We start from the raw sequence: 26,207 nt of genomic DNA on the forward strand, positions 1-26,207 counted from the left end.
ATTACTATAGCTTTGTAATATAGCTTGAGATCAGGAATTGTGATCCCTACAGCTTTGCTGTTTTTTCTTAAGATTAATTTGGCTGTTTGGAGTCTTTTGTGATTCCATACAATGGAATATTAAGTTTTTTTTTTTTTTACTTCTATGAAAACTGCCATTAGAATTTTGATTGGAATTGTATTGCATTGGGAGATTACTTTGAGTAGTGTGGACATTTTAATGATATTGGTTCTTTCAATACAAGAACACTAGATATATTTCCATTTTTTTGTGTCCTCTTCAGTTTCTTTAATCACTGTCTTGTTGTTTTCAGTTTACAGCTCTTTCACCCCCTTGGTTAAACTTATTACTGAGTATTTTATTTTTTTGATGCTATTGTAAATGGATTTTTTCTTAGTTTCTCTTCCATATTTAAAACTTTAAAATTTTTCTCTGAAACAAAAATTTATACATCATGTGAGAAGACAAGCTACAGAGTAGGAGGAGATATTATTAACATATATAGCTGGCAAAGAATAATATACAGGGTGTACAAAGAATGCCTATTTGAAAAAGGCAAAGCCACAAAAATAGGCAAAAGGCATGAAAAGGCAAAGGAGAGGGAATAACGTGCAAGATCAATGCTATAAATAAAAAGATGCTCAAAATCAAGGAACCACATTAAAACAGCCTGCATTATCCTTCTATCACAATCAGCTTAGCACAACACAATGTGTGTTCAGACAACACAATGGTTAAAGTGTCTGACAACGCAATGGTTCAACAGGAGATAAACAAGCAAGATCCTTACATGCTACTGGTGATCATAGATTCCCACAATCACTGTGAAAAATGATTTGGAGAGAAGCAAATTTACTTCTCACACATGCTGTGTAAGGAGAAAAATGGCATGCCTGTTGGTAGCTCTGTAAGAGCTGACACATGGAAGCTTTGGGAGATGAAGTCCTCCCTGGGTTTCTGGTTCCCCTACATGCCTTGCTGGCTGTGCCAAAGAAACAAAGCCTTGACTGCACTTTACCCAGCCATCTTCAGAGCTGTATTTGCAGGGGAGAACCTCAAAGAATGAGGGAACATTTCACCACAGGACGAAGAGGCAGCTTGCCTACTGCCTGCCCCAAATCTGCAGAATCTCCAAGCTCAGTGGTCCTCTCCTACAACCCAACCCACTTCCTGTGCAGCTGACATCTGGCTCTCCACATCACCTTGTGGGTCTGGGGTGCTTGGGAAACCAGCGCAAGTATGCCAACACTCTGGTTACTGCTTTGCCCGTGAATAATGAAGTCTCTCATTTCTGACCCAGAAATCTCATCTTTTCTACCAGCGTCTAAGAGATTGCAGCAGCCTAACTTGTTAACTGCTAAGTGGGGTGAAGGGTTTCCCAGGTGGCACAGTGGTAAAGAATCCTGCCAATGCAGGAGATGAGGGCTCAATCCCTGGCTAGGGAAGATCCCCTGGAGTAGGACATAGCAACCCAATCCAGTATTCTTGGCAGGAAAATTCCATGGACAGAGGAGCCTGGTGGGACCCCATAGTCCATGGGATCAGAAAGAGTTGCACGTGACTGAGCATGCACATGCACCCACACAAGTTGGGTGAAGCTTCAGACCCTTCACAGTTCTTGACAGAAGTCACCTAAATACCCATCATCATGACTGAAGTGTACAATATGCTTGAAATGAAATGTTATACACTAGTTCAATTAAGTGAATTTTATCTGTCAATATTATTACCAACAAAACATAAACATTGAGTGAAATAGTATGACAGAAACATAAGATTGAGTGAAAAAAGCTCATTGCTGAATGATGTATTCAGACAAAATTAATTATGAATACCTTCATCTATAGTAATAGTTTAGTAATATTCTGGGGAGGAAAACATCGATTTAAGGGCAGGGAGGTACGAAGGGGTTTCCATGGTATTTTACTTCTTAGTGAAAACTGACACAAATATGGCACAATGTTAGAATTATGTAAGTGGCTATTCTCTATACTTTAATAATATATATTCTCCATATTTGAAATGCTCCATACATTTATAATGCCACTGGTCATGGCATCAGTCTATTTCAGACCCACAGCACCTTTTCCTTCAAATATGAACATTGGTTCTCACAGTTCCAACAGAAATGGTTCAAAACATACTTATTTTTGTAGTGAAACTTCTCTCAAATTAAAACATGACCCAACACAGGATCCTTGGGAAAACATCACTTGTTCTGACTTGGAGGAAACCAGAGACACTTCTGCTTTAAAAAAATGACACACAAACTACCCTCCCCCGCAAACCGTATTAAAGTCCTAAACTGAAGGCAGAGATGAGTCCTTGCTGCTCTGCACCCAATTACTCCATCTCTCTTCCAGGCCTTTGTCCCTGGCCTCGTGCTCTGATGGCCTGAATACAGAAAATGAACCCATGTGGACATAGGTGCTGTGGACACAGGCTTTGATTTGGGAAAAAAGATGAACCACTCTGGGCTGGTAACCTGATCTTTGCACTTCTGCTGGTAAACAGTTGAAAGGCACTCAATACATTCTCCGCTTTTTAAAAGCACAGCAGTGAATAAAAGGGCCGGAGGGCCCCGGCTTGAAAGGGGAGCCATTCATCACCTTCAGGGGAAGTAGGGTCAAATTTATTCTCTGGTCCTCCCTCAACCGCGGCAGCCCAAGAAATATTCACCTTGTTTCGGTTAGCGGGCCAAGGGTCAGAGGTCAACAGGGCTGCTCTAGCCGGCCTGTGCAGTCCTGCAAACAGGCCACACAAGGAGATGCTGTTTGAAATCAGAATTCCTTTCACTCTGTGTAAGTTTCCAAAGCACAGGGGTCAACCGGTGAGTACTGAAGGGGCTGTTGGTCCTGCCTCTCACTACATAGGATACCCGCAAGCTCAGATCCGAAGAAAAAAGGACATGTCCCTGGTCTGCCGGCCTCACGTGGTCGACTTTCTCATGAAATTGTGGCTGGGCGCAGGGTTCTGCTACAAGGTGTGAGTGGGCTATTGGTTGGAACATTGACTGGGAGATGAAAACTGGCATGACTATCACAAGGTGGATGGGAAGCAGGATGGGTGGTCAAACTGTGGTCAAACACTGAGATCTGATGTGTCCAGTGCGCCAGACTGCTCAGAATCAGCTGGCCTGATGGCCCGGGGACTCCCATCTGCAAGAGGATGAGAAAGCCATGCCCAGGCAGGTCCAGTCCTGAGGCTGGGCTGTGAGAGGGAGTGTCCTCAGTGGTTGTGGGGCCTTGTGGCACCTGGTGGGTCAGTGGGCCCAACCCACTGGCAGACTTGGTTCTTGGGCCCCAAGAGAGAAACAGGGCCTTAACTTCTACTGTGATCAGAACTCATAGCACTGGATCTGTGAAAAGGCAGCACCCAGGGACAGTGATGCACACAGAATAGAGCACGACAGCTGATTCGCTGAAGGAGGCCAGATAAGCAGACCGGCATTTTCTTGGTAACTGATGCTCAAGCTCCCAGAGAAATTTCAAAAATAAGGCAGGCTCTGGAGGCCATTTGAATGGCCTCCTGCAATAGCACATGGAAGGAAACACATGAGAAATATGTGTTTATGCATAAATCTTTATCAGTCTTCATTATTCTGTAGGAGGCAACCGAAGGCAAGGCATTGCTGTGCCAAATGGTATCATCAGTTTTAAGATTCTCGGGATGCATTGCTGTATTGGTTTCCTAGGGCTGCCATAACACATGACCACAACAGAACTGTTTAAGTCACAGTCTGGAGACTGTAATCCAAGATCAAGGTGTTACCAGAGTGGTTCCTTCTGAGGCTGTGAGGCAGCTGTTCCGGGCTTCTCTTTGGCTTGTAGCCAGCCATCTTCTCCCTGTGTCTCTTCACCTTCCCCTCCTTCTGCGTGCTTGCATGCGTGCTCATTCATGTCCAAGTGGGTTGCCATCTTCTCCTCCAGGGGATCTTCCCAACCCAGGGATTGAACCAGCATCTCTTGTGTCTCTGCATTGGTAGGCAGATTCTTTACCACTACACCACCTGGAAAGCCCCCTCCTCCTGTGTATCTGTGTCCAAATTCCCCCTTTCTATAAAAGACCACTTGTGTTGGATTAGGGGCACATTTTCTTCCAGTGTGACCTCACCTCAACTTGATTACATCTGCAAAAACCTTATTTCCAAATAAAGTCACATTCTGAGGGACAGGGGTCTGGGACTTTCAACATATGAATTTTAGGGGGACACAGTTCAACTCATAGCAGTTACCAAAGCAATTTTTTAAAAAGATTAAAGCAGTGAACACTCTCATTCACAATATATTAGAATATTATTTCATTGCAGTCTTCCTGGCATTGAGTGCTATCTTTAAAAAAGGTGGGGATTTTAAAAATTGCTAATTCATTCCAAAATAAACTGGTCACCTATACATTGGCTGTTTGATCCTTTCACAAAATCTAACTGTGTGTCTCCTCTCATACTGACCAGAATTGAAAAATGCACCAAGAAGGAGGAGAATCAGCTAGAAGTTCAGTAAACAGATGAGCTGGTTCCAGCAGGATTCCTGCATCCTTGTCCACCTCAATGTAAGCATCCTCCCATTCAAATCCCAGCTATGGCACTTTCTCAGTTCAGTTGCTCAGTCATGCCCGACTCTTTGTGACCCCATGGACTGCAGCACGCCAGGCTTCCCTGTCCATCACCAACTCCTAGAGCTCACTCAAACTCATGTCCATCGAGTTGGTGATGCCATCCAACCCTCTCATCCTCTGTCGTCCCCTTCTCCTACCGCCTTCAATCTTTCCCAGCATCAGGGTCTTTCCAAATGAGTCAGTTTGTCGCGTCAGATGGCCAAAGTATTGGAGCTTCAGCATCAGCATTAGTCCCTTCCAGTGAATATTCAGGACTGATTTCCTTTAGGATGGACTGGTTGGATCTCCTTGCAGTCCAAGGGACTCTCAAGAGTCTTTTCCAGCACCACAGTTCAAAAGCATCAGTTCTTCGGCACTCAGCTTTCTTTATAGTCCGACTCTCACATCCATACTTGACTACTGCAAAAACCATAGCTTTGACTAGATGGACCTTTGTTGGCAAAGTAATGTCTCTGCTTTTTAATATGCTGTCTAGGTTGGTCATAGCTTTTCTTCTGGCACTTTCTACGTCTGATATTTTCCCAACCTCCTAAGATCTTTGTTAACTAATAGGCAAAATGGAAATAATATTACCCTCCTCACTGGCTTTTCAAGGATTAAGTGGGATATTACAGTATCACACTGTGGTGTGTGATGGGTTCTTAGTGAAGTCTGTGACTGATGCTCAAGCTCCCAAAGCCACTCTGCAAGGACCAGATCCTCCCCATGGAGTAAACAAGTCATGCGTCACTAAGTGAACCAGATGACCGAGAAAGTCAAGTTATTTATGTGGATTAACAGATTTCTCCATGGAATGGGACTCTTCCTCTCATTACTAGCTTCATGTGTCAGTATTGAATCACACCGGGGCATTCACGGACTTAAAATTCAATTACTTGTCATATTATTATTCAACCATTTCCTCCTTGGTAAATTTAATTTTTTCTCATTCTAATGAAGCTCCTTGGAAAAATCAAATCATAGCTTGTTTTAATGAGAATAATAAACCCATGATGGATGGAGCATAGAAAGGACATGGGTTTGGAGATCTCTAGCTAAGCTAATGATGGTGCCAGGTCTGTTTTATATTTGTCTTTGGTGAAAGGGTTGAGCTGTGTCCACTGCCAAAATGTATTGTGGTCAGCCATGAACACTAGTGGACCAAAAGGGTGAGACTGTAAAAGAATGCAAATAATAATACCATTTTCTCAAAAACAACATACAACTTTAACTCAATCATGATCTCAGATCACGCCATTCAAATTTTATTCTATTTATTTTTGGCTGTGCTGGGTCTTTGTTGCTGCACTCGGGCTTTCTCTAGTCGTGGCGAGTGGGGACTGCTCTTCATTACACTGCTCAGGCTTCTCATTTCAGTGGTTTCTCTTGTTGCAGAACTCACGCTGTAGGCACCTAGGCTCAAAAGTTTTTGCACACAGGCTTAGCTGTTCCTCGGCATGGGGGATCTTCCAGGATCAGGGATCGAACCTGTGTCCCCTGCATTGGCAAGCAGATTCTTATTCATTGTACCACGAGAGAAGTCCTAATACACAGTTTTGAAGTGGGGTCTGATTCCTTTCCAGATGAAGTCTGAGTCTGTCAACAACCTTCACTTTGTGGGTGTTGGTCACAGACAGGCAGGCCCAGGCTGTCCTGCAAACTCTGGTGGAGCCCCACATGGCAGCGGCACCGAGTGAGGCGTGTGTGCTCATGCCTCCCCAGCCGCTGGGCATCCCAGTCACCTGCAACCCCGGGTATGGCCCAGTGGAGTATGTTGACTCTGGCTGCTGCCAAGTGTCTGCTCACAGAAAGGAGTTCCTCCCTTGTTGGTCAGTCCCTCAGGAGGCCCATCTCTCTGTCTCACAGACACACATGCACGTATGCTTTGGGGGAGGATTAGGAAGAAGAGGCACATACACCTCCTCGTGGGCTGTAGAGAGAAGAGACAGATGTGAGGGTTGTGTGTATATACGCATGTGACCACTTTTCTCACACCTTCTTAATTCCCTGGGTGATTTGCTTTAAGAAATTAACACTGATGAGATGCAGAAGTTTTATCATTATTGTTGTCTGTTGTGTTTGCTTTCCAACTATTGTATTTTTTTCTCAGATGCAACAGAGATCCAATTGTTTGCTTGAATAAAGGAGAGGAAAAGGAGTAAGCAAGAGAAGAAAATAGCAGGGAGCAAAAGAAAACTGATCCACTTCTGGGGGAAAAAAAAAAAATGTTATCCCTCCCTGCTATGAAAAGCCTGCATCCCAAGGGCCAACTTACATTGAGATGAGAATGATGGTGAGTTATCTCAATAACTGATGAGATAGCCAGCTAAAGGCTCTGCCATCCTAGGCAGCTGAGATCCTTTGATAAGATGTAGGGGAGAAAGCCTGATTGGGAGAGAAAAGGATTCATTCTTACAAGTAAGAGCACCACTGGGCCTGGGAGCTGGAGAAGGGGAGCTGGGAGAGGAGGCAGGACACGTAGTAGGAAAAACATTTAGTAAACATGCTCTGTGTTCCAGGCCCTCTTAAATGTATTATAAAACTTTCCAAGTTTTATAACAACTGTAAAGTACATGATGTTTTCTCTATTTTATGGAAGAAAAAACTAAGATTTTGAAAGGCTAGGTAATTTTCCCCAGAGTATTCCTAGTTTTTGGTACAACTATCCACTCAAAAACTGAAGCCAGAAACTTGGGTTCATCCTAGACACCCCCTTCCCCCAGCCCACCTTCTCCATCCAAACATTCAATCAATGAACAGCTCCCTGGAGGTGACCTCCTAGAACTGTCCCACTGCCTTCCTCCCGTTGGGCACCATCTTGCTTCAGCCACCTTGTTTTCCACTTGGATTTTTATGACAGCATCCCAGTGGTCTTGCCCAGTTAGCTCTGCAGAGAATCAGGCCTTGCAAAGACTGCCAGGCTTCCCTGTTTGACTACTTGGAATAACTACCGTAAGTTTCACTTTCAAAGAGATCTCATTCACCTCCATTCTTAAGAGAAAGCACCGTGGTCTCATTTCTAGAATATTTAGTATAGCCTTAGGCACATGTCTGAAATCTCCATTTGCTCACCATCAAACTGAAACATGCTTTCCTGAAATCTAAAGTAATTTAAAGTTTATTAAGCCAGGTTGGTTTTGATCTAGACATAAATCCTAGCAATGAAGAACATTTTTGCTTTTTTATCTTTTTTTAAAGAAAAGGTCTATTTTGTTTTTCCTAAAACTTGGAAGACACACACATATTGATTCCTTTACAAGAATGAAAGTAAATTTTAATTCTACTTTAACTTTCTACCTTATCATTCCCCAGGTAGAGCAGATATCTTTTCGTAATGCATTTTCTGGGCCACAAGCTGCAGCAGAGACTGAAGCCAGGCAGGGCACAGTGTGAATGAATGATGGCATCAGCCTCCCGGGTCACATCTGCTTCTCATTCCATGAGCTCTGAATGGTGCTGTCTGTGTTCTTCAGACACTCTGCACCTAGTAGTTATCAATCAATCACCTAGGAAGGAACAAACTCTAACATTCTCCTACTGGTTGGTGTTCTCAGTACATGACAGGAAGCAGGACACAGAGCTTCATTTTTTGGAAGTATGGAAGAAATAAGTTTCTTTAAGCAGAAAATGTTGATGGTTTCATGACTATTCAGATGTGACTTTTGATCAACTCTTGCCTGCTCTGCCCTCTGTCTTGTATTTTCTGGCTTCTCCATCTCCATCTCATTCTCGTGAGTGTTTTACCACGCTCAAGGCATAATCCTTGTGTTTTACATCTCCATCTCATTTTCTCCTCCTTTTGCCCCCTTAGGCAGATATTGTTTCCTTGCTTCCCATGTGAGGCCACTGGGCGCCTGTGAGAGTTTCTATGCCTTGCCCATGGCCATGGATAGCAGGTGATGGAGCCAAGATCTTAGTGTGCTCCTTCCACTAAGCCATGCTGCTTTGAGGACTTAAGTCTCTGAAGATCCTGGACAGTCTTTCAGCACATCTAGAGCTGGGATGTATTTTTGAGATGAGACGGTTGAATTCCTTAATCTCCCTAGGGGGAAACTAAAGTTTTGAGGGACAGGCTGCTTCCAAGTTGAACAGACTTAAACTTGAAATCAGAGGTCCTCATTTGAATGCCCATTTTCCCAGATCTTGGTGATTTGGGCAAATCTTATAATCATCCTGAAGATCAGGTACTAATATTGAATTCACAGGAGTCGAGTGAAATCATCCTTTGAACAAGGAGGTCTTTAGTGTCTTTTTTTGGACGTGACTCCTGCCCAAGTGGGTCTTGTCTAGGGATAGACAGAGGCAACTGGAAAGTAAATTTTAAAACATGCTATTAAAATTATTGCAAAACTCCTGGCACATAGTTGATTTTCCATAAGTGAGTTAATGTTGTTACTGGTTTAAAGTTTAACTATTGAGAACAAGATCATGACAGCAAAAGTGTAGAGGTGACTTAAAGGAGATGTAAGTGTTAAGACAGTCAAATGCAATGTGAAATCCTGTACTGGATTTTGGTTTGCAAATCTTTAAAAGATATTTTGTGGACAATTTAATAAACATTAAATTTCATAGGCATGATCATGGCTTTGTTGTTATATAGGAGAGTATCTTCAATGAAGCATTGACTAGGGAAAGATCTGTCTGCCACCATAAGAAATAGTTCCATGGGCTTCCCTGCTGGCTCAGACAGTAAAGAATCTGCCTGCAATGCAGGAGACCTGGCTTCTATCCCTGAGTTGGGAAGATACCCTGGAGAAGGGAATGGCAAACCACTCCAGTATTCTTGCCTGGAGAATTCCATGGACAGAGGACCCAGGCAGGCTACAGTCCATGGAGTCGCAAGAGTGGGACCCAACTAAGTGACTAACATGCACACGCACACTCACATTAAAGAGACTGAGAAAGAAAGGGAGATGAACTCACTTTCACAGGAAACTCTAAAATGACATCCACCCCACAACAAAGGTCCATAAACTTTTAAAAAGCCTTTTTTATTTGTTTAATTCTAAAGAAATAATCATAGATAAGATGTAACTTCTTTGCCGGTGGGTAGAAATTGTGCACTACGTGATATTGCATCCCAGAATCTGAATCTTGAACAGCAGTACAAAGAAGCTGAAAATGAGTAAAGCTTTACTCCAAGAAACTGTGTGGTTCCCCTGCACCTGCCCGTCCAGCCCGGTGTCACAGCCTCCAGTCAAGCTTCTTCTATGTGCCGTGTGCTCTGCTGTGCTTAGTCACTCAGTCATGTCCAAATCTTTGCGACCTCATGGACTGTAGCCCATCAGGCTCCTCTATCCATGGGGATTCTCCAAGCAAGAATACTAGAGTGGGTAGCCATGCCCTCTCCAGGGGATCTTCCCAACCCAGCGATTGAACCCATGTCTCCCTCGTTGTAGGCAGATTCTTTACTGTCTGAGCCACCAGGGAAGCCCAAATTTCTTCTATAAATAAGCCTGTTTCCCTGAGGGTGGCCAGGGTTGGCTACTATTCACAACCAAAGAAGCACAACAGATACAACAAAGAAACCATTGTTCAGTTATAGATTAAAGGAGATTAAAGAGTAAACCTTCTTATCCCTTTCAATAGTCCCATGACCCAGCATTTTAATTATAGGCTCATCTGAGTTTTTCTAAGCAATTAAACTGAAGTGTCCCTGCATATGTTGATATAAATCCACCATTCTGTCCCTATCTTGTAGTAATAGTAGTAATGGCCAGCCTGCCCCTCCAATGGCCTGCTCCCAGTAGTTATGCAGACCCCACACCAAAGAGGGAAAGTGCTCATCCAGATTGGTCTTGCCCACGGTATCTCCATAATACCTCCCTGACCACCACCTTTGACTCACGAATGTGTCTGGTGGTCTCCACAAGTCTAGTCCACCAGAAAGGGATTTGCTCCTGTTACCTCTAGTTGCCAAGACCCCAACACAGCATCTGGGCCTCAACAGAAATGCAAAAATAGTTATTAAACAAGAAAACAAATGAGCAAAAGAGTTGTAGCACCTGCAAAGCTAGAACCAAACTAGTGGCATAATTCCAAATATATTACAGCCAATGACCATTAAAAGGGTATGCCAACAAACCTGAAACTTAAATGGACCACTTTGTTGACAGAGGAAGTCCACAGGACTCACTTAGTAGATAATCCAGTACTTATTAAAGAATTAGATCAATAACGCAACTTAAACGCAAAAAAAAAAAAAAAAAGAATTGTGCAGTGTATAGAGAAGGAACTGTTATTGAATGTGTCAACAGCGGTTTGCAAAGTTTTGGGCTGGAGATTTCTCACTGAATGATACTTTACTGTTGTGGTAGTTGAAGTGTCGAAGTATCAACTTCAACTGGTAGATCAGCAATCCATGTTATTGGAGATCGTTATTTCTTAACTCTGGCTCCCCTCATCAAGGTCTTTATTTCCATTATCACAGTTAAAGCATCACAGTCTTTCTTTTGGATTTTTGCATTCTTCTAACTTACCTCCTCTGCTCAGGTGTTTCTACTTTCCACAGTTAATTTTTAAGAATGAAAATCTGACTATTTGCATTCTTCTTAAAGCCCTCCTCCCCAGAACCTAGTTTTTCTATTTTAATTCTCCAGGTCCAGCCATACTAATCTTTTGCTGACTCACCAGCATCACCCTCTCTCTGTGAGGTGCCCTTTGCACCTGCATGCATGTGATCCTGTACTACCAGCTGGGATGCAGCATGAGCAAGTCCTGCCCCTTAGGATGGATGGTTCAGTAGGGAGAGACAAAGAAAAGACACAGAGCAAACAAAGAGGGTATTTCGGGAACTCAGGGATTTTACAAAGATAAGACAGATAGTAGAATGAAGGGTAGCCTTAATAGTAGCATAAGCAGACTTTTAGGGAAGACCTTACTGATGATGAGGCAGCTGTGTAAGGATCCAGGGATGGAAGAATAAAGGATGGTAGAGAGGAAATCTACTGGGTCCAAGACAGACAGGTTCTTGTAACTGTGATGAGTGCTACCAGACTGGCGTGGTGGGAAGCCATGAAGCAACAAGATGAGATTTGCCTTGGGGCCTCTGGGTTTGGGTGGAGCTTAGGCTGTAGAAAGGCAAAGGTGGAGGCAGAGGGGATGACCAGGCATATTTCTATCATCCAAGCAAGAGCTGATGGCAGCTTACTGTGGCTTGACTTAAAATATGTTGTGAAATCAAACTCAAAGGATGAGTTGGAGATGGATGTGTAAGGAGGACAAAAGCTGATGTGATCCTTAAGTTATGGCATATTGGGAAAGCTGCACAGGAAAAGTTGAGAGTTCTCATTTGCCATAGCTGTCTTATTTCAAATTCAAGCAGAGATTCAGAGAGGTGGTTGGGTGACTGTGTGGGAAACTAGGGAGACAGGTCCAGACCAAATAGATTTCTGACATTTGAAGACATGTTTCCTGTTGAGATAATCTTGGGGAGAGAGAGACAGTAGAAAATAAAAGCTGAGGGGTGGAACAGCAAGTCACACAGCAGTGTGAGAGGTCTGGGCAAACCCTGGTTCACTCCTACCACCTTTCAAAAATCAGCTTGGAAACACTTTGCCTGGAAAGTGACAGCTGACTACAAGAGGCTGGAAGAGATGCCATCCCACCTACTCCTAAAGACCGTCCCCCACTTAGTGATAAAGACTTGCTTGCCTGCCCACCCACCCCTGCCTGGAGGACCTGGGCTGTGGCTTCTGCACCCAACACTTGTTTGACACCTGTCAGTGAACAATCATGTCTGTCATCCAAATCAGACAAAAGACTACAACGTGTGTGAAGAACTGTCAAAACTCAGTAGTAAGAAAACAAAGAACCCAGCTAAAAAGTAACTGATAGACCTGGACTTTTCACCAAAGAGAACATCCAGGTGGCAAATGAGCACAGGAAAGATGTTCACCATCATTAGCCATCAGGAAAATGCAAATTAAAGCCAAAATGAGGACCACTACATCCCTGTTGGAATGGCTAAGATACTGACAGTACCAAGTGCTGATGAGGATGCAGAACTGTAGATGGTTCTGTACTGCTGGTGGGAATGCAAAATAATGGAGAAAACCTTCTGGAAAACAGTTTGGCACTGTTTCTTGTAAAGTTAAATATGTACTTATCATATGAGCCAGCAATCCCACTGTTGGGTATTTGCTCTAAAGAAATGATGACTTATATTAATGCAAAAGCCAGTACAAATGTTTATAACAGCTTTATTCATAATCACCCAAAACTGGGAACAAGTCCTTTAACTTGTTCCCAGTTAACAATGGATGGAGTATCCAAACAAGGGAATGCTATCAGCAATAATAAGAAATGGACTAATGATAGGAGCAGAATGATGAACTTCAAAGACACGCAAAGTGAAGGAAGCCAATCTGAATGGTATGATTCCACATATACAACACTCTGGAAAAGACAAAACTATAGTGACAGAACTGATCAGTGGTTGCCAAGAGTTAGTGGGGGTGTGACTGTAAAGGAGTATGATGGCATTTGGGGGAATGATGAAATGGTTTTATATCCTGATTGTTGTGGTGTTCTGATGTATAAATCTATACATATGTAAAAATGATAGAACTATACACCAAAAAAGCTGATATTACTGTAGGTTAATTTAAGAGGCATCGTTTAAGTTTGGGTTTTTTTTTTTTTTTTTTTTAATTTTAAAATCTTTAATTCTTACATGTGTTCCCAAACATGAAACCCCCTCCCACCTCCCTCCCCATAACATCTCTGTGGGTGATCCCCATGCACCAGCCCCAAGCATGCTGTATCCTGCGTCAGACATAGACTGGCGATTCAATTCTTACATGATAGTATACATGATAGAATGCCATTCTCCCAAATCATCCCGCCCTCTCCCTCTCCCTCTGAGTCCAAAAGTCTGTTATACACAGCCGTGTCTTTTTTCCTGTCTTGCATACAGGGTCGTCATTGCCATCTTTCTAAATTCCATATATATGTGTTAGTATACTGTATTGGTGTTTTTCTTTCTGGCTTACTTCACTCTGTATAATCGGCTCCAGTTTCATCCATCTCATCAGAACTGATTCAAATGAATTCTTTTTAACGGCTGAGTAATACTCCATTGTGTACATGTACCAAAGCTTTCTTATCCATTCATCTGCTGATGGACATCTAGGTTGTTTCCATGTCCTGGCTATTATAAACAGTGCTGCGATGAATATTTTTTAAAAATATTATTTAAAAATATTTTTGACTGTGCCGCATGGCCTGCAGTACTTCCCTAACCAGGGATTGAACCCATCCCACCTGCATTGGAAGCATGGAGTCTTAACCACTGAACCCTCAGGGAAGTTCTAAGATGCATCATTTAAACATCATCATCTGCTGTATGAATGAATGGATGAAGTTTAATTGCAATCAGGCTGACTTCTAGGATTTCCTAGTTACTTTGCCTTATTCTGACCAAAATGGGTGAACCTATTAAACTAGAAAGGAGAAATTTCCGAGGCAACCTATGGCCGTAATGTCTTCCTTTGATGTTAAACCACAAGACACAAGTTGATGTGTGTTGATGAGTCCAGAATTGTGGGGTTTTCTCAGGCCCTGGTTACAGAGCTCTCTCTCCTGCAGGAAGACCTGAGTGGCTAGGACATAACAGTAATTGAACGCAGCGGAGCTGGTCAGGTCCCCTGCAGGTGTGACTCTGGTTCTGAGATAGTGGGCAAAGCACTCCAACCCTGACACCCGGCTTCCCTGCCCACAGAATGGATCGAAGCATTCTTAGCTTACAAGGTGATTGTGTGTGAAAGTGTTTTCCAAAATGTGAACTGTCTGCAGCAAAGCAGAGGCTGTTGAACATCCCATATCCACATACCTCTCGTCACTTTTACCAGTTCCTCTGGCAAAATGTGGACAGGCCTCCCCTCCACTTGGACTGCCTTGTTGGGAGGCTGCCCTCATAGTCCCTGTAACCCAATTCCATCTGTCAGGAAAGGCTGCATCTGGGGGCTGGCACACTTCATTTGGGTTTGATTAACGAGGCTGCAGAGGGTCTTTGGGGCACAGCCGCTCAGATGCACACTTCTTTCCAGCACCAGATATGCCATTTATCTGTGTTTTCCTTTGGGGAAGAAGGAGGAAATGGGCTGTTAGTAAAAACACAGACTCACTTATTATAATAAATTATAGTGAAAAGTAAAATAAACATGACCCCACTCATAAAGGATGAATCTGATCCAGAGAGAGCCTCAGGAAAGAGAAGATAACAAAGAAATAAGTAAAAGATACTTTCTCCTTGGTTGTTCCCTGGTGCAGGCAGTGGTGCTCACCGCATGTTTAGGGGCACACAGGCTATTGTAGAGCAAAAGCGTCAACATTTAGACCACTGAAATGCTACAGAAGTTTGATGTTTTTGTTGCATGAAGAGTTCATGCAAATTGTGCAAATCAACTCCCAATGGACAAGTGAGAGACAGAAAATTCACCCCAGAGAAAAAGGAATTAGGGAACATATTAATACATGTGGAAAAATGTTTAACCTTACTGGTGATTAAAGAAATGAAAATTAAGATAATGAGATATCTTTCATTGCCTATCAAGTTAACAAAAATGTCAAAATAAAATAAAATACATAATGCTGGTAAAGTCAAGGAAACTCATATAATGCTGATAGATGTATAAATTGATACAACTATTTTCAAAAGTACTGTGGTAATATGTATTAAGAACTATAAAAAACATGCATACCTTTTAGCCTGATGTTTATATCATTTAACCAGTAATCCATGTGAGTAAATCTGACCAAAAGAAAAACACTTAATGTATAAAAAACATGGTCAAAAGAAACAACTCTAAATATACCCCAAAAAATTCTTTGTACAGAGTTATTCATCACAGTAAGTTTGGAAGTGAACTAAATAACCCTGAACTGTTTTGCAAGCATTTGAAAAATGGTGGCAAAGAGTTTTAAATATCTTGTGGAGATATTTATGATATAATGTTGGATTATAAGGCAAGTTGGAAAGTTGTTTACATAGTACAGCTTTAATTATGCAAACAACGCTTTATGGAGACCAAGACTTGAAGAAACTTGAACAAAACAGCAATAATGGTAATATTTTGAAAACTGGACATAACTTTTTTGTTCTAACCTGTTGGCCTATCTATTTTTTTTTTTTTAATGAAAATGTATTTTTGGGAGAAAACAAAGAAGAATTAAAGATGAGCTCAGATCTTCCTAATGACCCATGGCTCATCTATCATTCGTGAATGTGTCTTAATCTTTCTTGAGCCTATATATACGGTCAACCCCACGACCTCAGACTAATGAGTTCCTTACATTGTCACTGCTGTGTGGAGCATGACTTCCTTTCCTACAGAGTCTACGTTTTAAGACTGTAAGGATGCCCTTGGATCACATTGGATGTAGTAGCTGAATTGGGCAGCATCCATGATCCTAGCTGCCCAGAAACTTTTCTAGGTCCCAAGCACAGCTGGTAGAATGTCCCTTAGGGTAACCACTGCAGGCATCTGTCAACATTCAGGAAACCAGATATGTTTACACCCTGAAGCCAGCGCATCCCCTACCAAGGAATCTTCCATGGAGCCCACCCCTCCTCTCCAAACGCCTGTGGTCTTTCGGTACCTGGCCTGGCACTTGGAGAGGAACAGAACAAAGAACCGAGAACGGGAACACATCAGAGCAGCGCCCGAAGGAGCGGCCAGGCCTGAGCCCAGCTCAGGTAGAGTGCAAGCCCAGTGCAGGTACGGGGGCGCCTCTCTGCCCTTTTTTGGCCATGCCTCCTTTTGTTTCATGAATTTCTCTGACCGTGGCTGCACATTATCCTCTCCTCTTTGTGGTTTTCAGCTCTTCAGTATGCAAAATTACTGCCAAAAACCAAGAGAATTTCTTGACTAAACCATAAGCAAAAATATTTTAAATAAAGCATTTGCTCAGTCATGTTCATAGTGTCTCCACATAACAAATCTTGTGATCAGGGGACCCAGTCTTGGCTCAAGACACTGAGTCCAGGGGCAAGGTTGATGGATGGATCAACTGGGAGTGACCCCTGACCTTTAGGGCTCAGCTACTTTGTTCCCTGTCAAACCACAGATGAGATTTAGGCGTATACTAAATAAATCAGGTTCAGTAACACTGAAAACAAAACCTTCCTGGTTGATGTTACCAAGAGCCATCGATGCCAAAGAGAATATCCAGTTTCCTGGAGTGAATGTCTTATTGTACTAAGATGCCCAGTTCTTTCTTGACAAAGAAGAAAGTCAGATAGTCCTTAGAAGAAAATAAGGAGCCTGCATGCTATGGGGACAGAGAAGAACCAAGAGCAAGGGTGTCACGGCTACAACCAATAAAGTTTTTGTGCTTTACTCAGTCCTCAGAGAAACTGAGGTGGATTCCCGTCCACCTTGCACAGGAAAAGAGAGCCCAGAGAAAAGGTGGGTAATTTGGCACAAGGTCACACAACAAGGAAGTGCCGGAGCTGGAATCTCGGACAGGAATGAGTGTCAATAAGAGCTGAAACAATTGGAAAAAGCAGGGATTTCCCTGAAGAGAATCAGCCTGAAGCCCAGTGAGTCAGTACCAAACCCCAGGAGGGCAAGGGACCCACTGAGCATTGCTTTGGTTACAGAGTCAAAACAAGTCAACGCCAAGGAGCTGGGGCTGGGAGGAGCTGCACAGCTTCAGAGCTCCCCTCCTGCTACCCTGGAGCACCAGGCACGAATGGAGAGCTGGCCCTCCAGGACTCAAGTCACATGATGTCACCTGGCCCCTCTCCTCTGTGGGTGTATGACTTATCTCTGGGGATATCCCGAGCCAGGGACACCCATACAGCCACCATCCAAGTTGGTGCATGGAGAATCCATGCCGATCAAAAACCCACAGCCTTCCTCTCTTGCTGACGCCAGCCCTCACACCAACCTCCCTGTCACTGCAATGCTGCGATCCAACCAGGGACCTGGCCATTACATCCAGCCTCAGTTCACCTGATTGGAACCATCTCCTGAGAACCACAGGGAGGGCTCAGAGCCCATGAGCCTTTGCTCACCGTGGCTCTTCTAAGTGTTCTTCTGTTTTAAAGGTGGAGGAGCCTTCAGTGTGGGACAGCCTCACCAGTCTTAGGTCTGGATTGTGCAGCAGAGGCCATGGCCACAGGTCAGTGCTCTTACCCAAGGGCTATGTCTGCAGGGCAAGGGAGAGCACTGTCACTCTGGCCACTGTGCCAGGGCCACACTGATCCTGTCACCAGGGTGTGTCTTTAACCCCTGCTGACCAGGCTGACTGTTGTGTCTGGAGCCAAAAATATGACCACAAGGAGACAGGGAAGAGGCAAAGCAATAAATGTGGAGCCTGTGAAAGGAGAACCCCGCTCAGGGCAGGGAGAGTCTTCAACCCTCAGCACCTGGGTGTGGAGCCCCACCATCAGCTGCCTCAGTAAGGGGGCAGGCTTGGGGGCCCCAGCGAGGACTAGCAGCTCTTCTCAGGACTGGCTGAGGGTCCGTGGGAGGCTGCTGCTTCTCTGAGACACAGTATAGAGTTGGGAAGCCCCAGAACCAGCCACACACAGGCCCCTCTGATGGCGGAAGGTGTCCTTAGTATTGCAGCTCTTGTCATGGAGAAGGCGACTACGAACTGAATGATTTCCTGTCCCTTTATGTCACCTCTGTCATTCACTAGGGAGAATGTCACTCTCTCGGCCCCAGAAGGGCCTGTGTCCCATGGGACTTTCATGATCAAGTCACTATGCCAGGCATCTGGAAGCGTAGAAACTTTTCTGAAGGAATCCATGTCCTTGAGGGGTTCCAAGTCTGAGGATAGGAGAAGACCAGTAATATTAATCAGAGGAATACAACATGGATTCCCTTTAGGAAGTGGGGATTAGCTTGGAATGATGAAAACTGAGAGAGAAGAGACCCAGCAGTGTGTGGGGAGGGAAGGAAAGTTACAGTTTCACTAAGATGGTGAGAGAGGCCTCTGAGGTGAGGGTATTTCAGAGACTCAAAGGAGGCAGCCTGGGCAAAGCTGGTACTTTGGCCAGGATCTCAGCAATGAGTGCAGGCAGAGGCCCAAGGATCTGGGCAAATAGAAGACCATGCCTCAGAGAAGGCCGGAGGGGACAAGCTAAGGCAGGTGAAGCAGCAGGGCATGGAAGGGAGGCTCAGGTGGGGGATTCTGGCTTTACTCAGTGAGTGAGGACCGCTGCTCCATCTGAAACTGGTTTTAAAAGGTGCTCTGACACACTTACGGTTACCAGAGAGGAGAGGGAGTGGGGAAGGGACGCATGAGGGGTATGGCATTAACAGGCTTCCCTGGTGGCTCTGATAGTAAAGAATCTGCCTGCAATGCCGGAGACCCGGCCTTGATCCTTGAGTCACGAAGATATCCTGGAGAAGGGAATGGCACCCCACTCCAGTATTCTTGCCTGGAGAATTCATGGACGTCTGGTGGGCTACAGTCCATGGGGTCACAAGTTGGACATGACTGAGCGACTGACACTTTCACTATATATAAAATAGGTAACCAACAAGGATTTGCTGTATAGCACAGGGAATTAATATCTTGGAGTAACCTGTAATGGAACACAATCTGAAAAAAAAGAAGCTGAATCACTTTGCTATGTATACCTAATGCAACAGTGTAAATCAACTGTACTTCATTCAATCAATCAATACACAGAGCCTGTGAGCTGCTTATGGGGCACAGAGAGGGGCAGCGGCAGGAGAGCCCAGAGAAAGCCATGAAGATATGAGGGTGGGGTGGTCGGGGTGACGTGGAAGGTACCGCAGTCCCTATGATCGCCACCAGCTCAGTTGGGATGGGACATTGCATTAGACAGAAATCAGGTTGAGAGTCAGGCGCTCAAGTTTAGCATTTGGTGTGAAAACCACCCAGTCTTGAGTGTATTGCTGGTGTGGTGAGGCCTTTTGTTCAAAACTTTTAAAACACAGAGCCCCTTGGAAGAGGCATAAGACATCTTCCCAGATGGAAGGAAGCTCTGGGGTCCTTCTGTCCACTTCTCACTTAACAGATGAGGACAGTAAGACTCAGAGAGATGAACTGGTCTTTCTGAAGTCATACCAGCGATTCTCAAATTTGAATTTGTATGTGTGTCACCTAGGGATGGAGGGGTAGTTGATAAGATGAAGATTCAGACCCTATGGATCTCAAGTAGAGGGGGGCAACTGATGCTGGGGGTTCTTTGAGATCAGGAGGACAGAGGGGGCCAGGCCTGAGTGGGAGACAGACTATCTGCATAGATATTGAGGATGTGATGGGGCCAGACCTACTGCGAAGTGACTGCAAAGCTGTGAAGATCATCATGGAGTGCACCCCAAGTCCAGGGGATTGGGTTTGGACAAAAAACAAAACCCTTCTGTGGGCCCTGACGAAGCTGGGGATGGACCGTGTTCACAGCTGTAACCTCAGCATCTTTCCCAAGGCCTGGAGACCAGAAGGAGACCGGAACTGAGAGCAGTGGGATAAAGAAAAACTGAAAGGCTCTGGAGGTTTTATATTTCCCTGGAGAAGGGAGGACTATCGGGCTCTCACAGCCCCTAGGACCACTCTGTGCGCACAGCGAGCAGCCCAGCTGTCCTGGTGTGGGCAAAGAGCACACAGAGATGATGACCGAGTCCAAGGAGGCCTCTTACCCCAGGCAAAGCCAAGAGGGGAGGGGGGTGGAGATTGAGGGTCCCCTGTGGGGAAGTCCAGCCTGCCTCCACCCTCTGACTGGGGGCAAACACGTCTCTTTGGGACCCAGTTTGTTCCTGCTCATGTCTGGTCTCACAGCCCCACAGAGCAGGACTCACAGTTAGCACCCCCAACCCCCGAACACATCCCGAGTCTGATAGGTCCTGCTAAAGTGGCTGCACTGGTGCTCAGGAGAAACTGGGGGAAAAGCCCCTCAACATCTCTGCAGTCAGCAGAATAATGGTCCCCAAAGATGTCCACATCCTAATCTCCAAACCTGGGACCTTACCTACAAATGCACTGTGTGCTTTAATCAGATAAAAACACAGTACATAGAAGCCACCAAATATAAATGACACAGGGAACCAAGACACAGGTTGCCTTCCACCTTCCATATGTGTACTGTCCTTTTTTTTCTTATATCATTTAATTTATTTATTTACTTATTTTTGGCTCTGCTGGGTCTTTGTTGCTGTGTGCAGGCGTTCTCTAGTTGCAGAGAGCAGGGCCAGCTCTCTAGTTGCAGTACTGTGGGATTCTAATCGCGGTGGCGTCTCTTGTTTCAGAGCACAGGGTCTAGGGCTTGTGGGCTTCAGTAGTTCTGCTCCCAGGCTCTAGAGCACAAGCTCAATAGTTGTGATGCAGAGTCTTCATGGCTCTGTGGCACATGGGATATTCCCAGATCAGGGATCGAACCCAGTGGATTCTTTACCACTGAGTCACCAAGGAAGCCTTTTTCCATAGGAGCAGAATTGTGGTGGAGGAGAGGTGGTGAGGAGAGGTGGCGAGGAGAGCTGCTGCCCTAACAGCCAGCTGTGCCACACAGCTCTGACCTTGAGATACTAGGGGAATTTGCTGGGACAAGTTTCTGGAACAGCTTCTTAAGACGTGGACAGAGCTTGGTGCCAGGTCCTTTAGCCTATTTTCCCTTCCTCCTGCTTTTGCGCTGAAATGTGGATTTGAGAGGTGGCTGCTGGAGGCCACCTTGACCCATGAGATTCCAGTAAATGGGGAGCCAGCCACTGTGGACAGAAAGCAGAGAGAGCAAAGGACCCTAAGCACTGAATCACATAGCTTCTTTGGACGCCCTGCCCCTAGACTGATTCTATGAAAAAGAAGAAAATAAACTCTTACCTTGTCAAAATATTTTCTGGCCTCTGTTAATAGCAGTAAATTGTCATTCTAACTGATGTAGCTCACACTGGAAATAGCCTTCCACAAAAATGTCTTAATAGGAAAACACTGGAGCTATATCCACTGTGGTCTGTGTGATCCTATAGTCAAGTCTGGGCCTCAGCAACTTGGGTGGGCCTTGCTTTCCTTGTCTGCAGGTTGAGCTGTTGGTGGGATTGAGTGGGAGGACCGTAGCAAAGCACTTAGGACTGTGTTTAAGATGTAATGAAAATAACCAGCTATTTACATCAGAAATGAGATGATTAATTCATGCTATGCTATATTCAGAAAGATAGAGTTGCCTTATACCAAAACAGCAAACATGAACAGGACGTACTAGAAATAATCTAGAAGCTCACAAGACACAAATGACTTGTCCTTGGACAGGCTGGCCTTGTCTTCACATACGCCACCACCCAGCTCTGCCTTCTGACCATGCAGGCGTGGGAGAGCTTCCCACCCAGCAAGGCTGGCTAGCAGAGTCTGTGACTGTCAGCTTCCTCTGCATCCTGCTCACTGGTCAGCCAGTGTCCTGGGCCCTCAGGGAAACGTGGCGGGGAGCCAAGTCCAGGGGAAGGCGTAAGGCCGGATGTTTCTTTTGCTGCTCAGTGTCCTGTGTACATAGACCTCTGTCACCATTCAGATGCCCAGAGCCGAGGCGACAGGTGACAAAGCTCTCTGCCTCCAGCCCAGCCACCCTCCCTGGCACGAGGAAGGGCGTGGCTGCTATGGCTTGGGCAGACGTGGGACTCAGAGCTCCTTCCCTTGGACCTACTCAATGTTCACATCTCTGACAGAAGGAGATGAGACATGTTAACATTTTTAAGAGTCTAAGCAAAAATCAATTTGAATTGGAACGTGATGGGGGAGCCGAATGGAGAGAAGGGGGAAACACAGCAAGGACCTGACTGATGGCTGCAGCTTGAGGCCCAGGTGGCCATGTGTGGTTCTCTGTCGCTAGCATTTTGATTCATAACCTCGAGGCATTTACAATTTAGATTTTGGGTTGCTGGCATAGCATCTCAGGCCAATGCCTCCTTGTTTACTCAAACAAGCAGCCCATTACTAAATGATCTCCATTACCGATTAGCACCCATTCATAAAGCTGAATTCCTGACATTGTTAAGGTCAGTTGTAAAACTGCATAAACATTAAGAATAGTTCAAGCATGTACTTTTGATATTAAACTGTGGATGGCCATATATGGATGTGAGAGTTGGACTATAAAGAAAGCTGAGCGCCGAAGAATTGATGCTTTTGAACTGTGGTGTTGGAGAAAACTCTTGAGAGTCCCTTGGACTGCAAGGAGATCCAACCAGTCCATCCTAAAGGAAATCAGTCCTGAATATTCATTGGAAGGAGAGATTTTGAAGCTGAAACTCCAATACTTTGGCCACCTGATGCGAACAGCTGACTCATTTGAAAAGACCCTGATGCTGGGAAAGATTGAGGGCAGGAGGAGAAGGGGACAACAGAGGATGAGATGGTTGTATGGCATCACTGACTCAATGGACATGGGTTTGGGTGGACTCCAGCAGTTGGTATTGGACAGGGAGGCCTGGCATGTTGTGGTTCATGGGATCAGAAAGAGTCGGACACGACTGAGCAACTGAACTGAACTGAAACTGAGGAAACTGTGTCATAGGTACATCAGGTGCTGACTAATTTATTTCCGTAAACTTATTTGTTAATATCACTGTATCTTTGGGAGGACATGATTCAACCCAAAGCAGCATTCTCTGCAGGGTAGGCACATTATAACCAGCACAGAAGCCTCTGGGTTGTAATCTGAGAGGAGCCTCCAGAGCTGGAGGCCAGGAGGAGAGCTGACATTGCAGGAGCAGGTTGGTTCCCACTTAGGGTGTTTTTTCCCAGAGCAAGAGCTTGGAAGCCAATGGTCCCTCATGTACAAGCTTTCCTACAGGAGATGACTTTATTAGGAGCCCCACCTGGTTTGGGCTCCCCTGTGGCTCAGATGGTAAAGAATCTGCCTGCAGTGCCAGAGACCTAGGTTCAGTCCCTGGGTCGGGAAGATCCCCTAGAGGAGGAAATGGCAACCCACTCCAGTATTCTTGCCCGGAGAATTCCATGGACAGAGGAGCCTGATAGGCTACAGTCCATGGGGTCTCAAAGAGTTAGTCACAACTGAGTGACTAATACTTCCACTTTCATGTTCCACTTGGCTTGTGGAAACAGCTGCAATCCCTTCTTGGCACAACTGCCAATGGCTGAGAAGGCCCAGGGCTTGGGTGTCATTGTTGCTCCAGGGGCACCAGGGCCACTGGCAAAACAGACTAGAGTGGGCTGTGCTGATTAGAGGATGATGAAATACTCTCTAACACATTGGGAGACCCACTTGCAGGGACTGGAGGAAATCTCTGTGAATAGGGAGAGGCTGCCAAACAAAGGAATGGAACAGATGACCAAGATATTAAAGTGAAAACATGAGGAAAAACCTGGGAAATATGCAGATTTCACTGCTCATGAAGAGGTAGAAGACAGAGTGTGATTGGGGCGCCTTGCTGATCCAAAGGGAGAACATGGGTAGGCCTTTCTACACAGGTCTGGGTTGGATGGGTAGAGGTGATGACTGTGTATAGTAGACTCTGTTAGGCAAACTTTTTAAAAACAATTTATTTATTTATCTTGTGCTTTGTCCTCGTTGCTGCTCAGGCTTTTCTCTAGTTGCAGAGAGTGGGGGGTACTCTCTAGTTGTGCTGTGCAGGTTTCTCAAAACTGTGTCTTCTCTTGTTGTGGAGCACAAGCTCTAGGGAGCATGGGCTTCAGTAGTTGCAGCTCCTGGGTACCAGAACACAGGCTCAGTAGTTGTGTACATGGGCCCAGTTGCTCTAAGGCATGTGGGGTCCTCCTGGATCAGGGATCAAACCCATGTCTACTGCACTGGCAGGCAGGCTCTTTGCCCCTGAGCTGCCGCCCCCACCCCACATTTGGCTGTGCTTCTCCCTAAAACATAAAGTACTCAGTGCCTCTTGGTTCCAAGATTTAGGGACTAGTTGTCAGTTTCAGGGAAACAGAAAAGCTCTTATCATCATCCTACAACTATTATAAGAATCAACTTCAAAGTTGGTGTAAGTCTGACAGTCATGCTAGCAGCAAATCGAGGCTTTTAGCTGGGAATATTTCTGTTTTAAATAAAGATTGGTTAAAGCTATCTCCCTGCAGGAAAATAAAAGAAAGAAACTGGCCTTGACTCTGAGTTTATGAAAATCTACCTGGAAAAATTTGTTTGCAAAAATAAGTGCATCCACTCCAATGGCTACAATAATTATAGTAACAAAAAGACAATAACAAGTGTTGGCAAGACTGTAGAGACATGGAAGACTTGTGTATTGCTGGCAGGACTGTAAAGCACAACAGCCACTGTGGAAAACAGTCTGGTAGTTCCTCAAAATGTTAATATAGAGTTACTATATGACGTAGCAACTCTACTCTGAGGTATACACCCAAGAGAACTGAAAACATATGCTCACCCAGAAACATGTACACATGTTTAGCAGGATTACCCATAATAGCCAAAAAATGGAATCAACCCAAATGCCCATCAGTTGAAGAATGGAAAACAAATTGTGGCCCATCAGTGCAATCAAATATTATGCAGCCATGAAAAGGAATGAAGGACTACCACTTGCTACACCATCAGTGAGCCTTGAAAACATTATGCTAAGTGAATGAAGCCAGATACAAAGGACCATATCCTGTATGATTTCACTTATATTAAAAATTCAGAATAGGCAAATCCACAGACACAGTAAGTAGATTAGTGGTTGTTAGGGTATGGGAAAAAATAAAATGAATCACTACTAATGTGCCTAAATGTTCATTTTGGAATGATGAAATATTGTGTATCATAAATAGATGAATGTTGAGGAGAATGAGGGTGCAGAAATCCTCTGTTTACTAAAGCGGGATAATCATATTCTAATCTGTAGAAAGATAAGCACCTTCACCCTGGAGCATCTTTGTGAAATGAAGTGGATATGGCTCTAAGGGAAGAGAAAACCATAGCAATGCCAAATGGGAGACAGGTAAAGCTCCTGTATGTGGCTGGTGAAAGTTGCCATAAAAAACTCTTTGTAAAAACTCTCTGTAAAACTCTTGCGTAATACCTACTAAATCTGAATATTGCACATAACTGAGCCCAGAAAATTTATTCCCAGGTGAAAGACCAACAGAAATGCAAGCATCTGTACATCAGAAAGTACACATACAAATGCTGACATTGGCTTCATTTGTTACACCCAAAAACGAAGAAAAAGAAAACTACCATTAGCCACAAAACAGGCAGAATATGATATATTCATAAACGGTACATCAAGTGATGAGACGAATGGGTTGCTGCTATGTGCAGTGATGTAGGTGAGTCTCCCAGACGTGAGGTCAACCCAGGGAAGCCTGGCCAAAGGCACACCTAGTGCATGAATCCCATTATACAAACTGCAAAGACAAGCAGAGCTCATCGATGTCACTGGATTCAGGGTAATGGTTACCCCTGGGTAGTAGGAGAGAGCATAGCAAGAGTTAGGGGCCATGAGAGGACTGTGGGGTGCTGAGTGATGATGGTTATACTTGTATGTTTACAAACAGTCTGTGACAATGCTTCAGACAGTATACTCATGACCGGTTGTATTTTCCTGTTTATTAAAATACAATTTTTAAGCTAGAATTTAAACTCTAAAGACAAGATGCTTGATAATGAAATGCTTGGAACTGCAATAAACTTTGGTCAGTCTGGAGTTAGTAGTGTTTTGAAAATA

Source organism: Capricornis sumatraensis, chromosome 5 (genome assembly GCF_032405125.1).
Source record: "Capricornis sumatraensis isolate serow.1 chromosome 5, serow.2, whole genome shotgun sequence".
Taxonomy (NCBI): domain Eukaryota; kingdom Metazoa; phylum Chordata; class Mammalia; order Artiodactyla; family Bovidae; genus Capricornis; species Capricornis sumatraensis.